Source organism: Tachypleus tridentatus, chromosome 13, assembly GCF_004210375.1.
Source record: "Tachypleus tridentatus isolate NWPU-2018 chromosome 13, ASM421037v1, whole genome shotgun sequence".
In the NCBI taxonomy this organism is placed as follows: Eukaryota; Metazoa; Arthropoda; class Merostomata; order Xiphosura; family Limulidae; genus Tachypleus; species Tachypleus tridentatus.
Genome location: NC_134837.1, coordinates 140428560 through 140448942, shown reverse-complemented (window position 1 = coordinate 140448942; position 20383 = coordinate 140428560). Strand labels below are relative to the sequence as shown.

The 20383-nt window shown below is 30.7% G+C and overlaps 1 long non-coding RNA gene across 1 annotated transcript; it reads right to left on the bottom strand.

The window, feature by feature from the left end:
- Window positions 1-627: 627 nt before the first annotated feature.
- On the bottom strand, window positions 628-19678 carry LOC143237767 (uncharacterized). Its single transcript, XR_013020250.1, has 3 exons — window positions 19634-19678; window positions 9420-9514; window positions 628-2310 (listed from the first exon to the last, which is right to left on the bottom strand). It is a non-coding gene; the product is annotated as an uncharacterized LOC143237767 (long non-coding RNA).
- Window positions 19679-20383: the final 705 nt, after the last annotated feature.

Sequence of the window (20383 nt, the reverse complement as noted above, 5' to 3'; positions counted from 1 at the left end):
AAATTTCTAGAACCTTGGCTAGTGTTTATAAATTGACATACCAAGAGACAGTCTATATTGTTGGGTTTGTTACCCTTGGTATACTATAAAAGTCGGAAGGAACAACTGTAATGAAAGCTTATTAATCGGGAACCTACAGACATTTGACCGGGAACATTTGCAGATTTTGAACATTACAAACTGTTAAATTTTAGGAGATTAATTTAAACTTTGGTATTTCAACGCAAACACAGTATAACTTCAGTAGAGAAACTTACGGCTGAAGAGCTAGATAGCGACCCGTTAGTTAAGCTGTACTGATGCCAACCAGAAATTAATTCGTCTTCGTAAACCGTCGATAATATATTCAGTTCAACACAAGATACAAGACTCGGCATTGTTTGTAAGTTTGCAAAACCTTTGTATGTAAATTATTATTTGCAATAACCAATATTATAAAGTGTATTATTATTTGTATATTAAAAATATATTTGTATTAAGAACTGTATGTATTAATCTTATTGATAAATATCACAAATTCTATTCACCTCTACATTTAATTAACTTCCAAATTTAAATTACAATTTAACTCAGTTTTACGCTAATTTGAATCGTAATACATAACATAATAAATTGGAAGCTCGTCTGAGATAAATTATAATATGTAACACACGTAATATTATTAAGCAGTTCATGACTTGTATTCTTTTGATTAATGAATAAAACCTAATGTATTTTCTTCCTCTTCCCCGGTGGAATTATAACGTTCGATTCTCTGTGACAGACACAACAGGTAGCCCAAACAAACAAGCATTTATCCCACAGTTATGAAACGCACATAATTTTCCATTTTTCTATCTCTGCAATTTTTTTCCCTGTAGTAACTTCCATAGGTTTTTTATCTGTAATATTCTTACTCACATCCTCTGGTCAGCGGTAAGTCTTCACACTTACAATTATAAAATATGAAGTTTATTACTTGCTATGTACCTAGTACCTAGATTTTTCATGGAAGAAATTTTTATTAAGAACAAAAGTAATTTAACAGGTTTTAGAATTGTAGCATTTTGGTAATGATGATGTATGTTCGCAGACATACCCATGTACCACGAGAGGGCAGATCAAACAAATAAAACTCAAGTCAATAAGTTACAAATAACATAAAGCAATAACATATTTAACAGTGTAGTCACTGCTTCGAAACAGATGTAAGTTAACATATTTACTTTAGCATCAACAGAACGGTTCATTTAATCAAATAATATAATATTCAAAAATCATCTTCACACATTCTAATGAATCGACTCTTGAAATTTAAAAGAATGTGGTTTATCAAAAATATTATTTTCTAATTCTGAAATGAAAGAAATATTATGTACCGAAGAATTAGGGTATAATTGTAAGCAGAAGTAATCATGAGTTTAGTTCCACTAAAGTAATGCTTCGTTTCGAGCTAACTCCTCCGTGACCTTTTGAATTTTTATAACGTGCATAGATCCCTGCATCACAACAGAAAATGTTTTACTAACAACTGTATTATAGAGAATATTTTGCTATAAATCATACTTAATTTCATCAAATAAATCTTTATTAATATAATGTATGAGTGAGAAGATGGTTAAAAAACAGAGTCATTTGGACATTTCATTGTTCACCGAAACTTTAAAAACTATGGCTATCTTTTAATTAACTTCTTGGAATAAGTCGAAACTTATTATGTTTGGCATCCCAAGTTAATTCAAACACGCCGTCGAAGTTCGGTTTATCACCGTCAGGGAGAGCCACAATTCAGCTGTTAAAGTTATGAGAAGAAATAGTTCATTTATTTTTGAACAATCCACAATAGCAGAAGTCTTTCTTTTCTGCCCAGGCAACCTCACACCACCAGTGTCCACATTAAAATAAAAGTATATTTCACCTAAAGTATGAACATATGATTTTTTAAAAATCATGTTTTCTTCCCTTTTGATGTAATAGTTTTCAAAGATTCTGCAGCTTAGTTAAAGTTGTATTTGTATGTATGTTTGTGTATATATTTAACGTGTGTGTGTGTGAATTTCACACACATATATCAAGAAAGAAAACATTCAAATAATGAAGTTTTCTAAAAGATGACATTTTTGTTGAACTGTTGAAAACAAAATTACTGAATTCTGAGTTTAGAGTTTTCATGAAGAATTTATTGGTACGTTTCCTTCTGATGGACAGATTCTTCCTTCACAGGTTTCTTCACATTAATCTTGTTCAGCCTCACTGACATGATGACAAGGAGCTGGAAAGTTGAACTTGAAGGCCATTCACACAGTGAAAAAGGCTTAAAATCTTATAGTTCTGTAAAGAAGAAAAATACAGTTTTGTTCACACTAAATCTTGTTCTGAACACAAAATCTCAATTCTGTCCCAATTTATTTTAACATTTTAACTAATTCCTGGACAATCAAGATTCAAGTCACCTAAAATTTGCATAGTTTTTCTTTTCCAGTTAAATATAAAATTATAAGAAAGTTAACTGTTTAACAAGTTTTACTGCTATTCATTTAATGTTCCTATAAAAAATTACCTTTGAGAAAAAACAGAATAGTATTAAGTATAAATCTTTACAAAGTTCTTAAATGGAAAAACTTGAAGTAGGTACTTTTTCACCCACAGCAGGCAATATGTAGACTGAATTACAAACTACAATACCCATACAGTAAGACAGAACAAACAATTCATGAGGTAAAAAAACCAGCAAAAAGTGCAATATTAAATTATTAAAACAATATAAAAGTAATACAACAAATGGCACACGAAAACTTAATCACAGCTAACATTCAAAGAAAATATTAAGTAAGTGAGAGATACCAGTACAGTATTATAAGCAAAATATCGTGGAAAAATTTCAAACAAAAATATAGTAACATTTTTACTGTTTTGTAAGAAAATATTAAAACTCCCACAATCTTAGTAAACAGTATGATTTTGTAAAATTCCTTATAACACACTATTTCTTACATCTAGAATATTGCAATAACCTGTTTTGTTTTTTGTACTCAAGTTCAAATTCACTCCTCCACGATAACCAATAGTTAAACACACTCACAAGAAACAATAGAGTTCTAAACATTAATATGGATAATACCCCATACCACTTTTTACAAATGACTTGAAGGTCACAATTTATCAAGTCTGCTCATTCTACATAAAAATATATGGCAAACCTATTTAGTAGAAATATACAATTTTGGTGGAAACACTGCTAAACAGAAGTAAAACTAACTTAAACCTAAATTTAAGAGCTTATGCACGTGCTAAAATTTTAATGTTCATTATGCCTTAAATAAGATGATTTGTTTAGGTCACTTCAAGTTTAAAATATGCCATGTAAGACAATATTACTATAACTGTACATTTATGTGTGTCAAGTTATTGTTATAACATAGTTGTAAATATCTGCTAAGGTTTTACACACAATTTATTTGTGCAGAGGTAAATGAAAATAAATAGATAACCATAATACAGTTGATTTTAAACTTTGACTACATACATGTCTGTCTTGGAATTTTAAAGTTATGTAGTCTGAACTACGTAATCAAGTGCAAAATACTGTTTGCAGTAGTGTACGTAGTCATTACAAGTTATGAAAAGGTATATACATGGTTGTCATGTATACAGTAAATTTGGAATAACTACACATTGTGCATACAGTCAAATTAAAACAATTCACTTTGCACTCATCCATATATACTTTAACTGTGGAATATTACATACTGTTGGCTGCAACTAGGTAAGCTACATACTAATCAAATCTAACCGAATGTACACTATAAACTCTGCATATCATAAAAATGATAACATCTAAACTAATTCACTGTTATCAAATTTAATTTTCTTCACGATAAGGAAAATGGATCAAAAATATTGCACAACTATCTTGCTGTTCCTGATTCAAATTTAGAAAAAAGTAAATAACTAATATACGACTTTTAATACCAGTACCACATTACTTAAGACAGATGTACCGGTACAAATTTATAACGATTCTTGGATGTTTTCCATTGTTCTTTAAATCTGAGAGTATTTCTCTTAGACACAAATTTATTCTAGCTCAACGTTGGCAATATAGCTTAACTTTCATCAAAAGTTAATTTATAAAAATAAAACCAAACCGTACTCCAAGCGTGTACAACGTTACACATGCACTGCTGCTAGCTCTACCTAGTGGTCATTACAAACAGATCTTTTACCCCAAACAACATTTGAACTTCTAAATATTAATACTATTTGACTTTTCTTATTGTTAAACTTAATACTGATTCACAGAAGTTTTGATAAGTTTAAATTAAAATCGGTTATTTTATCAAATGAATATTCAAATTTAGCATTATAAATTACAACTACACTTTTAATACCCACACTAACCTATTGAAATATATGTGTAACTTCAAGTAGGTTTCTCGTGATCACAAAGTACATTCTGTTGAAGACTCTAAAGAAAAAACCTTAACTTTTTTGTTCAATCTAGTTGTATCACCTTACCTGTATAAGACCTACCTAATATGTGGATATTTTTAGAGTTGTTTAAGTAATATTACTGAGGAGACTGATAGTAGCACAGGAGAATGGAAGATGGGAGTTATACAAAAACACACAACTTAGATTTAATATAATGGTACCATACTATCTCTGGCTTTCTGTCCAAAAAATTATACTGGGGACCAAAATGCTGATTTCAAGAACAGCTTTGTTGTCTTCCCCATTGGTGTGTAATACTATAATTATTATTCCTTTTACAATTTTTTTTCTTTTCTTACATATAACTAGAGAGCAACTGCCTTCCTATTTCTAGCTGCAGACACCAAAGATGTGGGATGTTCTTGACTTTTCTCTTTTTTTTTTTTCATCTTTTTTTTTATTTTAAGCATGCAAGGTCAACAAAATTGAGGTTAACTCAAGTAGATAGTCGAAAATAGCTTAGGTCTTACTTCTGCTAGTACCCCAGTAACAGGACTTGTTTATTTTATAATGATCACCCTATGGTTTGTGTCTCAGTGTTGAAAGTTTGTTTTCTAGCAGAAATTTGCTTCTATGTTCTATTTTTTGCTTTTTGTATTTTCAAGAAACTAAAATTTTTCTAAGTATATTTCACCTGAGGTATGGATATACGATTTTAAAAAAATCATGTTTTCTTCCCTTTTGATGTAATATTTTTCAAAGATTCTGCAGCTTAGTTAAAGTTGTATATATGTTTGTGTATATATTTAACGTGTGTGAATTTCACACACATATATCAAGAAAGAAAACATTTGAATAATGAAGTTTTCTAAAAGATGACATTTTGTTGAACTGTTGAAAACAAAATTACTGAATTCTGAGTTTAGATTTTTCATGAAAAATTTATGAAATAATTAAAACATTAGAAGTTGTTCATCATATGTTTTATAGGTTTTATTCCTTGTAAGGAATTTTGTTTTTCATAGGCTCCTCTAATTTCAAAACAAGAAATTCATATTTGGTATATTAAGCTTATTAATTAATACTGTTTTGAGTAAAAGTGTAATTTTTAACTGTTAAAAGGTAGATAGATTTGTGGAACATTTATGAAAACTGATACACATTACTGGTGAATTTATAAACGTAATTATTTGTTCTAAAAAACTAATATTTTAATCTTTCATCTATTTTATAGAAGAAATGTCAGTCATATTTGGCAAGTAATTTTGTACACTTGTTGAATTTCTATAAAATAGAAAATCAAAATCCACTGAATTCAGTCAGTTTTGTAAATACATGTATGTCCTTTTAATAGAAATAAAAACTCTTGTTTAAACAATTGTGCACTTTCACCAAAGAGTTACAAGCTAATAACTATATTGTACATGTGGTGAAAAACATTTATCAGTTAATTTTTGCTTATTTTGACTTCAAGTGGTTATTAGTCATTATAACTAATTCAACTTTGTTATACCCAAGTGAACTTTTCTAACTTATGCCATAACTTATGATAAGTGTGTGAACTTTTCATATGTACCCTAATAAATATCTGAAAAAGGACTGAAATTCGTAATAGTTTAGTTATTATAAGGTAAAATTCCTGTTATAAAAAATTCTAAAGAACGTAATCTAATATGAAATGCAAATGATTAGTTATTTAGTCTTACTTCTTAAATTCCTGGGGGACTAGGTAAAGAATGCAGTGTTTAAAAATGTAATAGACCTAACTCTAATGTTTTATAACAAGTTTAATTATAAACTGATAAAGTTATTGTAACATACAGTTGCTTTTTGTTTACCAATTGTATGTCCATCCTTACTGGTTTGCATTGTATTAATTTCTGAATATAAAACTCTGAAAGTTTCATGGTTTAAAGAGAAGTAACACTACAAAATAAAATGAGAGAAGTTATAAAAAGTTAACAAGCCTACAGCTCTTAAGATTAATAATTGTTATAGACCAGAATCAACTAAGTAATTCTCTTTTAAAATAAATATAGTATTTTTGATTATATTACTTAAATTTTAACTTTTGATATGGTTTATTATGATACAGTTAACAGTAAAATAAAGAAAATAAGAGAGTTTGAATGAAACCTGTTTGTTTGTTTGGGAAGTTCTACATATTATGTGAAAGAAATATTAATATTAATAGTAATTTTATTTTTACCATGAAAATCACCTATTGCATGGAATATCTCAGTAAAAGTTTTGTAAATTTTTACTCTTTGTGTATATAAAAGACTGGTAATGTTCACTAAGAAATTTATGAAATTTCATGAAGGTAACCTGGTACATTCACTTATAAGACTTACAGTTTCGTAGTTACATGGTGTTTATAAGTTCAATTAAAAGGGACAGAGTGTATACAGAGAGTTAAACCTTGAGCCATGTATTTTTAATAATGTTATGTGATTAAAACCACTTAAATCTAGCCACATCACAATTGTTTCTATGGTATGAACATTTTCTATTTCAACAACACATTTCTAATACTTCTAGTAAGCTTTGTTTTAAGACTGGCATTCTACTTTGTTCTAGCTTTTCCTCTATCAGACCTTTTTTTGTTTTTTTCCTGTATATTTTTTATTTATTATTATAAAAGTAACTAAAATGTGAGTATCGATAAATTAAAATAAATAGTAATAATAAAAATAATTGTTTATGAGGTATGCTCTTGAATAGTTCTGTGTTATGTAATTCAGTACTGTGAAGTGGGATACACATTCCCCATGTGAGTTGCAATTTATATCCCATAAGTATTAGTCAGACAGGTTTGAAGGGCAATAGAATAATTTAATTTTGTGTGTATTAGTTTGTTATAACTTAGAAAACAAGCTGAAACAAAAATATGACAAAAATTGTAAACAGTTTCATTCTTTTCATTAAGAAACTTATTTTCAGGGATTCATTTTTAAACCAATTATATTTATTATTAGTTATAGCATGAATTCTTAAGTTATTTTAACTTTGTTATAACAATGTCATTTTGAGATGAGAAAAACAATGTTTTGAAATACATGCAGTAACACCTGTTCAAGCCAGAAACTGCATAAGGTGGAAACCTGTACAAGCAGGAAATATCAACATTTTGCAGCATTATCTTAAGATTTCTTTTATAAAAGGCTCTCTACATGATGGAACTTGTGTAACATGGATGTAAAACTATCTTTCACCTACCTCATCTGTTAACAAGTAAAATTAGAACCTGAGTAAGACAGAAAAAATATTTTTTGATTAAATATCTATTTCTTATTTGATTAATAATTTCTTTAAATATTTATAAATTATTGTTTAAATAATAATTTGTTTAAATATTAATAAATTCTCAGACATTTTGTTTCAGTAAATATTGGTTAAATACATTTGTTCATTTTTTTCTGCCATCATTATTCCAAAGGTCACTATTCAAATAAATGACTGACTGTACTTTTGGTTGCATTTGCTGATAGAAAACTAGAGAATATCTGCACTGTTTTAAAATTTAAGGAAGAATCAATTTCCTGTGAAATGGAAAGTGAATAATAAAGCATGGATGACAAGTGCTACATTTCAGAAATTTTCGAACAAATTAAACAAGAGAGTGGAACAAGAAAATAGGAATATTCTACTTTTCCTAGATAATGCAACTTGTCACCCAAAGTTCAACTTTCAAACGTTTCTTTAGTCTTTCTATCTCCATGTACAAAATCAGTTCTACAGCCACTGGATAATGGAATTATACAGTTTATAAAATTGAAATACAGAATATTGATCTTTCAGCATATTGTTCCAAGTATGGACGACTGTAAGGGAGCATCTGAAATGACCATGAAAACTGACGTGTTAGATGTAATTGCATTTTTAAATCATTCAATCAAATACGTAAGAGATGAATGCGTAATAAAGTGCTTTGGAAACTGTGGATTTATTCTTGATAATGGCAAAGATTGTGGAGAAGTTATTTGTTATGATGATTCTAGTGAAATCCAAACTTTGAGAAGATTGATGCAGATGATTCTGTAAATGTGGAAAGTTTTGTGAAACTTCCCAAGAATGTTTTAACAGAAACTAATGAAATTGATTTAAAATCTATAATAGAATCACAAGATGGTGACAGTGTGAGAGATTCAGAAGATGAAAAAAATGGAAAAGATAATGAGGAAATATAAATTCCAACTTCATCGCACATGATAAGTTATATTAACACTATCAAACTGTATGCAAAATGAAGAGGGAAAACGAACTTCATGAAAAGCCGTAGAATTGGGGTTCTCTTTCAACTGCAGGAGGAAGCCAATTAAAAAAAAGTGAAACGGTTGAGACTGGACACTTTCTTCAAATAAATTTAAGATATTGTGGGACATTGTGGGCTCGAGCACCCACATCTCACTCTCCTGATTTCTAATCTTCTTATATAAGACTAGCAAATTGGAGGTTAAGGTTGAAAAACTGTATTTCCCCACTGCATTATGGTTCCTACTTCATCAGTCACCTCCAAAACCAAGGATAAATTTTTTAATCTCACATTGTAGCTTGTATCCTGGAATCCTTTTATAAAAATTTGCAGCGTATTTAGTTCAATTTGAAAGTGTTTTGTTTATGGCTTGAAAACTTAGGGTAATACTATATATAGAATGAAAGAAAAATCAGTGTATCAAAAGCAATTGTGGCTGTAACCCACAGTCTCTCACATGAAAATTATTATGTATTATTTATAACCAACATTTTATAAAAACAAACCTGTGAGAGTGATATGTAAAATTATTCTTAAACCAAGTGTCACTCAAAATCGATCTACTAAGTTTAATAGATATTACCTTAATGTACACTCTACAGAATGTAAAATTAAAATTACAGGAGAATTAACTACTATGTAACACTAAGAACACTTGACCAGAGTTCATCTCTTACAAGGTAACTATTCACATAGTTCACAAGGTTAAGATGTTTCACATCACACAATATTAACAGTTCAGTAATTAAACCTTCTTTATCTGGTTGCTCAGTCAGAGAAATCTTCTTAACAGCAACTTCCAACCCAGTTCCTCTATCTATGGCTTTATATACACCTGCTGAATCACTAAAACAATTAAAGAAATATCATCAGAATCTGTAATGTACTTGTTTATAAAGACATTTCCAGATTCTAGTGATAAAATTATTATGCTTTAAAAAACAAATGAACAATGGAAAATCACCTGTTTAAAATATTTATGCATACAGTTTTATTATTGTAGATCTCATCATATAAGAAACAATATCATATATAACTAAATGTCTCTCATTATATGAAGACTACCATAAAGTATCAATAAAAATTAAACAGTAGATGAAATTGACACACGTAAGCAACGTGACGATTTTAGAATATTTTCAGCTAATCATTCGTGAGTGAATTAATCCATTGAAGTAAATGTATGCTTTTAAGAATAAGAATATCAATGACACTATTGATTATTCTGCTCTATAAATCTTGTAAATTTGTGTATGATCAAATATGCTTTACAATTTCACAAGGTAATGATGTCTTTATACACGGTTATTTTACTTCTCAGAAGTTACTAAATGCTCTCTTTTAATCAAAATATGCAGTTATTCAATTTCAAATTTTAACTTTATGAACTATGTAAGTATTTTTGCTGGGACTTAAATAGTTATTTTTCAACACAAACTTATGTTGATGTAAAGTGAAACAGCTGTATTTGTGTGAGATGAATCAAACTGTCCACTTGTTATTCTGCATTTTGTTAATTCCTTGGTAGGTCAGAAAATGGCAAGGTGTTCCTTATATTGAACAGTTCTATATTTTATGATTTAAATCACACTTTCAATACATCAGGAATATCATTCTATAGACTGGTTAGGCAGCACATACATTTCCCCTCTTCATCACATATAGTGTAATAATGTTATAAATGTCATTACTTTCTCTACTGAAAATGCATTTCCATGCACTACTTACCTTTTCTTATATACATAGCTATTCACATGCATTGCTGCCCTCTATATGTAAAACATTTTTACATGCATCCCACAAGTCTTCTGCCTCCCCTCCATTAAAAAATGATTTATTCTAATATGTCTCCTGCAATTTATCAAAACAACCCTCAACCAGTGAAACTGCCACATATTTAGGGTTACCCATGTCATTTCCTCTATTTAATTGTACCAAACTAACACTACTAGTTTTGCCAGAAATTGGAAGATTGTGCTTTAAACAAAAAAGAAAAGTGGGATGTATGAAAAAGATGTAAGGACTTATCGAAAATCCAATTTCAGTATCAGAAAAGTATAATATTATACCTGTATTCATATAAATACCTAGAATCCATATTCCATAATCAAAGGACCAGAGCAACAGAATAAAAGAAGCATCCTTTGAAAGCATAGAAAGAAAACATCTGGAAACAAGAGAATAAGATGCAAAGAACTGATGTGAGAGACTATACCACAACTGAACTATTTGTAACATTGAAGAAAATTATGATACATGTGGATGGAAAACAGTGTCCAAGTGATGTGTGAGAAAACAATGGAACTGCTTCTAGGAGTAAAGTGACTAAGACATAAGATCACACTCAGTAAGCAAGCTACATCCAAAATTCATGTCACTGGGAACTGATATTTATGCAGGGATAGGGTGAGGAGCATACAGTCAACATTTCAAGTTCAGAAGGTGTAATAACATTAATAACAATGAGTAATTACCATCAAAAGGTAAATAACACCCCTGAAAAATTAAATAATAATAACAAATAACTTACCTAGCCAAAGTCACATGGAAATTTGAAGAGTGGCTTCACATCAAAGAAAATAGCCCAAAGAGGATGAAATGGTGATACTATGCAAACAGTGAGAGACAAATGTGTTAGACGTAGTCAATACGTGCAGTTGAAAAGTTCTTCCATAGGATGACAAAGATGAAATATGAGAGAAAAGGTAAAACATCAAAACATCTTTATGGATCAGACATATGATAAAGATGACTAATGGAAGGAAAGTGGATCAATGAGTATCCTCACTAGCCACTGTAGTTTTGGGGAGAAAAGAATGATTCAGATGAAGTAGAAATATGTAGGATGATAAAGAGTACATGAAAGAATGCTGGTACGTAAATCAGACCAAAGTCCTCAGGTTAAGAGAAGAAGAAAATATATCTTAAGGGAAAGGTAAAACAAGGAACAGGTGGAAAGTGGTTTAAATGAAAACAGAGTAAGGCAATGGAGAACCACATAAACATCTCAGTCCAGAAGAGTAGCCTGCCATTGAGGACAATGATTCTGGATGAAATTTATCAGTTCAGAGTTATTGGGAAAAAATGAAAGGTGTGGTACAAAGCCACCTGATAACTGGAAACCAAAGAGACAGAAGATACTGGATTAAAATGCCTAGTAAGAAACACAACAATACCAGGAACAGAGGGCAAATCAGGTGAAAACCTCCATTCCAGAGATGAATGGTAGAAAACATTCCATTTATGCTGATACACTTCCATGGATGAAAAGCAAGTGGAACACACCAGAAATGAAACTACACATCACAATAAATCTGATTTACTTACCAAGGACCAAACAAAAAACAAGCATGAAGACAGAGGAAAAGAAGACTGATATGATCAATGTTACCAAAAAAGGAAGGAGAGAGGTAGCCGGATAATTAAAAAACACAGATGTGTCAGTCAGTAAGTAGCAATCAGAAGAACCTGACATGGAGTGGGATGGATGAAATTAAATAATTCAATAAAGAAGGTGAATGAGGAAAACCAACATACAGATATTTGTTAACAATTCTGACTGAATGTGTTGATTGCCAGGGTGAGTAATCATAGACCCGAACGGAAGTGGCTTGTGGTTGAAGGATGTTATAGAGGCATTGATGTGAGAAGCACCATACTGAAGTCAAAACCATGGAAGACAAGATGATTGAAAGATCATTTCATTTGACAGACTTTGTCTGAATGGGAAAGATGATTTGTGACAATATTGAAACACCTGGAATATAACATACAGTGATATGGATATCTTGCATATCAGTCCAGAAAAAAAGATGCAACATATAAGAACATACAGATCCAGAATGAATGCCACTTTTGTAACTGAGATAAGTACCCACTGTGGAATTTTTGGAATGAATCATGACCAGACAATGTCTGGCCAGATGGAAGAAATGATCCAAAGCCTGACATACAGCTAAATGCTCCAGTTTGATATAATAACTCTCCTCAGCTGTAAACCAACACTCTAAAGCCTCCCATTGATCAACCCATGCCCTCCATCTCTAGACATGAGATGAAAATCCAGATGAGGATGAGAAAGTGTAACACCTGTCTAAGTGTGGATCCTGGCCAATCACTGAAGACCCTGAATAAAGGGGATTGTGGCAACCACAAAAAAACACAGCCCCAAAAGCGATAGCACATCAGGAGTTCAATATGTTTAACCAGCTCACTTAGTTATTTCCTGGAGCAGCTGAAATGTACGACATTTATAGTTTAAAATGTATAGTTCAAATTCACAAGGAGATAACAGTAACAAGTCATCCATATCATAATGAAAATGCTTCCAATGAGTTTGGCAATGATGAGAAAAAGCTCAAAAATACTAAAATAAAATAAAAAACATAGAGCCCAAACTAAGCCTCAACAGGAGTTTTTAAAACTGATAACTTATCCCTTGTTGGACAAAACCAAAGATGTGGTGATGACTTCAGACCTATTGGAATATGTAAGAAAGCATTCATGACATCCATCTTGATCATCCACATACCTTGAGTTAAAACCCACCTGAGGGTGAGAAACAATTCCATGATGAAATAAGGGAAAATGAGGAATTCAGTGAGGTGGAACAAATACATAACAGGTAGCCAGTCTTCAGTTTTCTTAAGGACAGACAACAAACAGCCTAGAATAAAAACTGAGATGAGCCATAGGTTCAATGGCATGTCAAAGATGGGATCCTGTGGCTGAGAGAAGGAAATGGGTTCTATGACAAAGGAACTAGAGAAAGAGATTGTATTAAAAGTCTTTCTGATAGAATTCAAATAATCCACTCATCTGTAGCAAAATTACTAAAGAGGAACAAATTCTCACAATCAAACTCTCACAAAACCAGAATTCACGTGGTAGTCACCGATACTGTTGGCATTGTGCCAATGTACATGAAAAGAAAATGAAATACAGAACTTCTGAATGAAAGAACAGGTAAGCACTGAGGAATAATAAGAAGGAAATGGAAATAAATGCTTTGAGGTTTTAACTGTGGCAAACAATTTACCAAGGAAGAAGTGGTAGAGGATTCCTCATGTGATTTGAGTGTGTCAGGAACATGGTTGATACCTACCACTAAAGAGAGGGGCAACATGTAATTATCTGAGGCAAGTGGGTGGCAAAATAACCGAAGAAAAGACGATACCGAGATTCACAAAATCCTGAGAACAAAGAAATCGTGTGTGAGTAAGTCAAGAGATGACGATGATAAACCTTCAAGATTTTGGTGCATAGCCTGGGATAGATGATGTATTGTAGATAAACACCACAGAATGAAATGAGATTTAGACAAATGTGCGAAAGCTGGGTATGGGTAAAACATTGCAGGAAATCATAGTTTGCCCCAAAATTGACAAAATAAACTACAGCTGCTAAGAACAGATTGGCAGTCCGTGAGAGAAAAAGAGATGCTGGCACTCTCACCCAGTTGGGAAGTAAGATGCTCCACAAGATATCTAATATCCAGGGAAGATAAGAAGACTAAATAAGAACTATTATGCAACAAAGAAAGACAGGGTTCTATGAAATCAAGTAAATGGGTGACACATCACAAACCTGAAAAATTATGTCTAAACAAGTTTTTTAGGCCGAGCTGATTCTACAGATGGAGCACATGAAACACGGCACAATCTGAATTTAGTAAAAGGCTATCAAAATCTTAGTTAAACTAAACAGATTTAACATGTTCTTGGGGAAGTGAGGAAGTTCAGGAGTACATGTTTGACCTATATAGTAACCAATATCTTGGCAAATGATCACAGATAATCCCAACCAGAACTGACCCAATGTGTCACCAACTAAAAAGTGTTTTGTAAGAGATTAACCTTGAAATTTATGGGATATAATATATAGAACAAATTGTTTGATAGACAAATACAAATATGTGAGAGAATAAAACACATGAAAACAATAAAGATTGGATAGAGAATTTAAAGACATAAGCTGCATAATCAAAATGATTAATGCAAAAGACTGCTTTGGAAATATAAATATTTAAGTTATAATTAGGAACCATGCTAAAGAAAAATTTCAAACAACTCAATAAAACCCTGCTGAAAAGAAATAGTTCAGTAGAACTAAATATTAATCATATGAATTACAAAATGTGTGTCATTCTCATTGGTGGAAGGTTTTCATGTGGTAATTTGTATGAGAAACTCATTAGAATCAAGTATTTCCCACGGATGGGTGGTGCGAGGCTTGTGATATCGTAAAACATGTTTTGCATATAGGGGCAGTACTAAATAAGAATAGTTAATCTTGCAAAAGGATATAATGCAATGTATGGAAGTAAGCCATTGCAATGAATAAAATATATACACACTTGCAATTTGCAATAACTACGTCATGCTGAATAAGATAAATAAAGTGGAAGTTTTCAGTTTGGGTGAGTATATTCCTCATGCCTAGTAACATGTTTACAACTCTCTTTTTTTCTCTTTTACACAAGGAAGAAGCAAAATATTGACAAAGCTGGAAGTAATATGCAGATATTGTCAAACCATCTTGTTTCTCATTTCAGTAGCTAGTATATGAAATTTAATTAACAATTGTTTGGAAATTCAGCAGAATAATAACCAATAACTCAGTTTCCCTTTATATAAAGGTATTTGAAGGAGAAAGAAAAAATTGTGATGCAAAATTTACAAAATAATTAGCTTAATATCACATACTCACTCAACTGAAATTTAAATAAAAGCAACTAATGAATATACAACAAAAATTAAACAAAATTCCAACATACAAACATCAAGTAACTAATGAATGAAGTGATAGAGTTAAAGTAAAATAATACCTGTTAAGTAATTTGTGTTATTTTCCAAAAATGAACTTTTTATCTCTACTATGTTACTACTGAGTACAAATTTACCTTTAAATCATGTTATCATTCTTTTGAAAAGCTCTTGAGGTACATGTTACTTTTAAATTTACCCTTGACCAATTTGTTTTATCATGGTATATTTCTCACAGGATCCCCATTGAAACAATACTTAACTTTTCATAATTTCCTCACGTCATTTTCATTCTCTTTGATGAAGTATTATAAAACAACAATTAGTACACCACACAAACTTGTGTTTGTCAACAAAGATTACTTGTAATGTTTGCTGTATAGAATATTCAACACTGCACTATTAAATTTATAAAGAAAGTTAAATCTCTTACTCAGACAAAGGATCAATTTTTCATGTTTTTATTATAAATAAAATCTCTTGTATTATTCTTCTGTTGTTGGTACAACATAAATCCATTTAATAACTATAAAATTAAATAAGTCTACACAAATAATCCTGACATTTGGTTAGTGCTCCAATCATCAACAAATAATTCTACAGATAATCAATGTAAGTGGGTTCAAATGAAAGTGTTTTGGTTTCTTTATGTTGTGTTATTTAATTGACTAAGGTATTCTCAATAGAAATACTACATTTGATGGTTTGAGTTAAAATATCGCTAATAATTCCTGAAAGGGTAACTGACATAACAGAAGAACTATCGATAAGAAAAAATACTGCATTGTAGAAGATAAGTTGCATAAAGATCTCTCTCCTTCAGGAAAACCTTGGTCGCATCTTTTATAGTCAGAACATCTGACAACAGAAAGCACATTGAAAGATGTTAAGTAATCAGATCTGTAATTTTCGTAAAATGGTGAATAAATCATGCCTCATACAGATACCAATAATATAGATACACTTGGCAAAAATACGTAGAACAAACAACTGAATTGAATCAATGTAAATATCCAGTAACTGTAAAAATTAACACAAACGATCTGCTTCATTGATCACTTATTCCACATCATGTGTAAAGTGATATTACAGATGTCTGCACAAATATAAGGAGCTGATGTTTGGAGTAGCATGATTTGGTTAGTCTGAAACACATTACAGTTAACATTACTGCCATGCAACATGTAAAAAGTAGACATAACCTTGAGTGGTAGTGTGTTTCCCATCAACCGAGAATGAATAAAAATAACCTGGCTTATATCATGCATGTTATAACAAAGTGCAGCAACAACCTGAATGACTACTAACAAGTACATACTGTTCTTAATAAAAAGTTCAAGAGGAACCCTTTTGAAAAATGAAAACATTTTCATCAAATATCATTTTGTACTACATTTAATTTGTATTAGCATTTAATGATGATTAGAGTTAACTGTTCCAGTTTCTAAAGCTTTACACTTAGCAAAACTACGTGACATTTTGACAATATGAGGTTAGTTAATTGCTGTGGTGGGGAAGACAATAGTTTTGATAAAAGTTTATAAAGCTGATCTTTACAATTCAGATAAATAACAAGGAATATAATTTTATTTTAATCAATGTTTCACTTTCACGGATTTACCAGAGTTAATATATACAATTATTTGATATTAGAATATTTGTTAAATTATAAAACTGCTTGTAATGTTCTATTTCTCAAGTCTGTCATAACATGTGTCTAACAATGTATAACTTATTATTTATGTTTCCTTATTGTATTAATATTATAGTTTGTTTAAAACTGTAGAAAATTATGTGTGTGTGGTTGTTAATGGAAGAAAAGGAAATGTTGAAGATAGAACCACCACAAAGTTAACTACAGTATGTACACACTTTAAAATATGTACATTTGTTGTTACAATGTTTCAGGCAATGCTCTTTTATTTATCTCTTCCTAAATAATAAATCGGTAGACGAAAACACAAAATCAAATGCTGTTTGACAATATAACGAATAAATGTGCACAACAAAGCTTACTAACATTTGTAACAATAGGAAGTTGTGTGTATATATATGTATGTAAACAGACACACACAGCACTCCCTGTATTTACACGTACGTGAACACATTCACTGCTCCCTGTATTTATATATATGAAACACACACACTGCTCCCTGTATTTATATATGTATGTAAACACACACTGCTCCTGATATTTATATATATATATGCATCGATAACTTTTTTAAAATTTCACTTCCCTTAGTCTTACTACAAACTACTATTTGAGATTTGTTGTAGCTTCAAAAAATATAGGTAGGAAATGGAGAACACATGGGTACAAGTGATCACTGTTGTATTAAGTTTGATATTTTTCCTGAATATTGAAACCAGAATATTTTGATTCCAAATTTTAAAAGTCAAATTTGAAGGAAAGCAACAAAAATTATCCATTGTGAATTGGGCAGCTGTGTTATGCTGAGACACAAAGCAAATATGGAAAATCTTTAAAGAAAAATTCTTCAATATTCAAGGTAAATATTTTCCTTACATAAAGAACAGGGTAGCAGCAAGTAAAAACAATGTTGGCTCATGAAGAGTATTGGAAATAAAATTAATGAGAAACAAAATAAATTGAAAATTAACTAACGTAACTTCTCTTATCAACAGGGGTGATGAAAATTGTTCCAGTACTTACAGACCCATTAGTCTTACATCAGTTGTAGATCACATTTTGGAGAGTCTGATAAAAAAAACACTTCAAAAAGTTATTTAACCAAGTTTAGAATTTTATCAGACAGCTAACATGGTTTCACTGAAGGAAAACCTTGCCTTACAAAATCTTCTGACATTCTTTCAAAAGGTTACTATTTGTGTTGATGAGAGTAAGAGTAGATCAGGAAGAAAGGATTGTCACAAATGTAGTTCAACCAAACTAGATTAATGTCACAAATGAGGTACCTCAGGGTTCAAGTCTTATGACCTTTGCTCTTTTTTGATATGCATCCATGACACAGATGAAAGAATGATCAATAAATAATTAAATTACATTAAGACATAGGGTGTTACTACCTGTGAAGAGAATGCTGCTGATTTACAGAAAGATTTATATCATTCAGTGAATTGGGCAAATAAATGGCAGATGGGATTTAATTGTAATAAATGAAAATAATGCTACTGGGTTATCATTATATGAATAATAATTTGAATGGGTTTAATCTAAACAATAGAGTAAAAGGGATCTTGATGTAATAGCTGATCAGTCTCAGAAGCTATCCAAGCATTGTGTTATTGCTGGTGGTAGAGCAAATAAAATTTTAGGTTATATCAACAGAGATTTTCAATATCAGTCTAAAAGCAGTTATAATTTTATTGTATGATTCATTGGTTATATCATATTTGAAGTACTGTGTTCAGTCTTGGTATCCTTACCTTTGGAAGGACTTTGAATTTTAAATATAGCATTATACAAAATGTAACCAGTATGTAGGCGAGAGGGTTTCCGTTGTCCATAGTTTACTGATTCATTCTGAAAGTTGAGGATGTTCAAAAGGAAATTTATAGCTTTCAGTTATCATAAACCAAGTAACTTTCATGTAAATGGTGAGTTAAAATGTTTTACTTTATGGTTGCCAAACTTTTTGAAGATATGTGTGTAATCAAATGGACAGATGAACTGAAATAGAATCATATCTGAACCAACAAAAAACAAAACAAAGTTAGGTGTTAGAATAGAACTTTTGGAAGTTAGTTTTCCCAATACCATATTATTCTATGTTGTATGGTCTTATTTTCAATCTTAATACCATAGTGAAGCATGTAATACTAACAATAAAGCTGAGTTAGAAACTACATTATCAACAAAAGTTTTATTGTTGCATTAGAAACACATTAAATCTTCTGTAATTAGACTGCAGTTTGAAGCATTAGACATAATACATAACATATTGGAACAGTATGGAATCTGTTGGTCCATCCTGGCTCTTACACCCCTCTAATTTATACTATAAATATTAATGAATAAATTATTAAAAATCTTAAGGCCAATACTTATCATTCATATACTTACTTTCTAAACTCCATTAAATTTTCTGCTCCACAACATCCAAAGACAACCCACCCAAAGGCTAATTATCTTGTAAGAAAATAAAGTTATCTTAGCTGAAGGTGACTTCTACTCTGCCAGTGTTTATACTTGGGTCCTTAGTCTTACTATACTCACTGTTAAGTATGAATAAAGATGATGCATCAACATTATCAATTCCTTTACAATCTTAAACACCTCTATCATATCACATCCTCCTCTAATTTTTTTCAAGAGAAAGCAGAATGAGAGTCAGCCACTCCTCATATGATAACCACTCCATCCCAGATATCTTCTAGTAACCCAACTAGCAACGGCTAGAACAGATATAGAGTAGGTTCAAAGCGAAATTCAAAACAAACTGGCTTCTGCATAATAGGATAATGAAATGTTATGTTTCGTGAACACACTGTTTTCATGTTAATACATTTCATTAAAACAAATAAAATTCATTTGTCTATTTTAGAAATAATTTGTTTTGATTTTGAAGTCGAAGAAAATGGAATTAATAAAAAAGCGAAGAACGACAATTCTTGAAGAAATGGGATAAAATTTTATATAATATTTCATAGCCTCATTAATGTTATATGAGTATAAATATAAACGTATTCTTTATTTAACATGAAGTTGAAGAGAAACTTATATCGTCAGTATGATAAACCATGCATATATTTTATTCTTCTTACCGATGTAGCACAAATTCGAAAGAAAGAGGAAAATTAATTATAAAAGATAATTATTTTCTGGAATTTTGTTTCGTTTTCTGTAGAACATTTTTTGTAATTATGAAAATACTATTAGCTAACGCATAACAGTAAATGAACAATGCAAAATATGTTCTATCACGCAAAAAAAGTATGACAATAAAATGTGAATGTGTGTACAGTT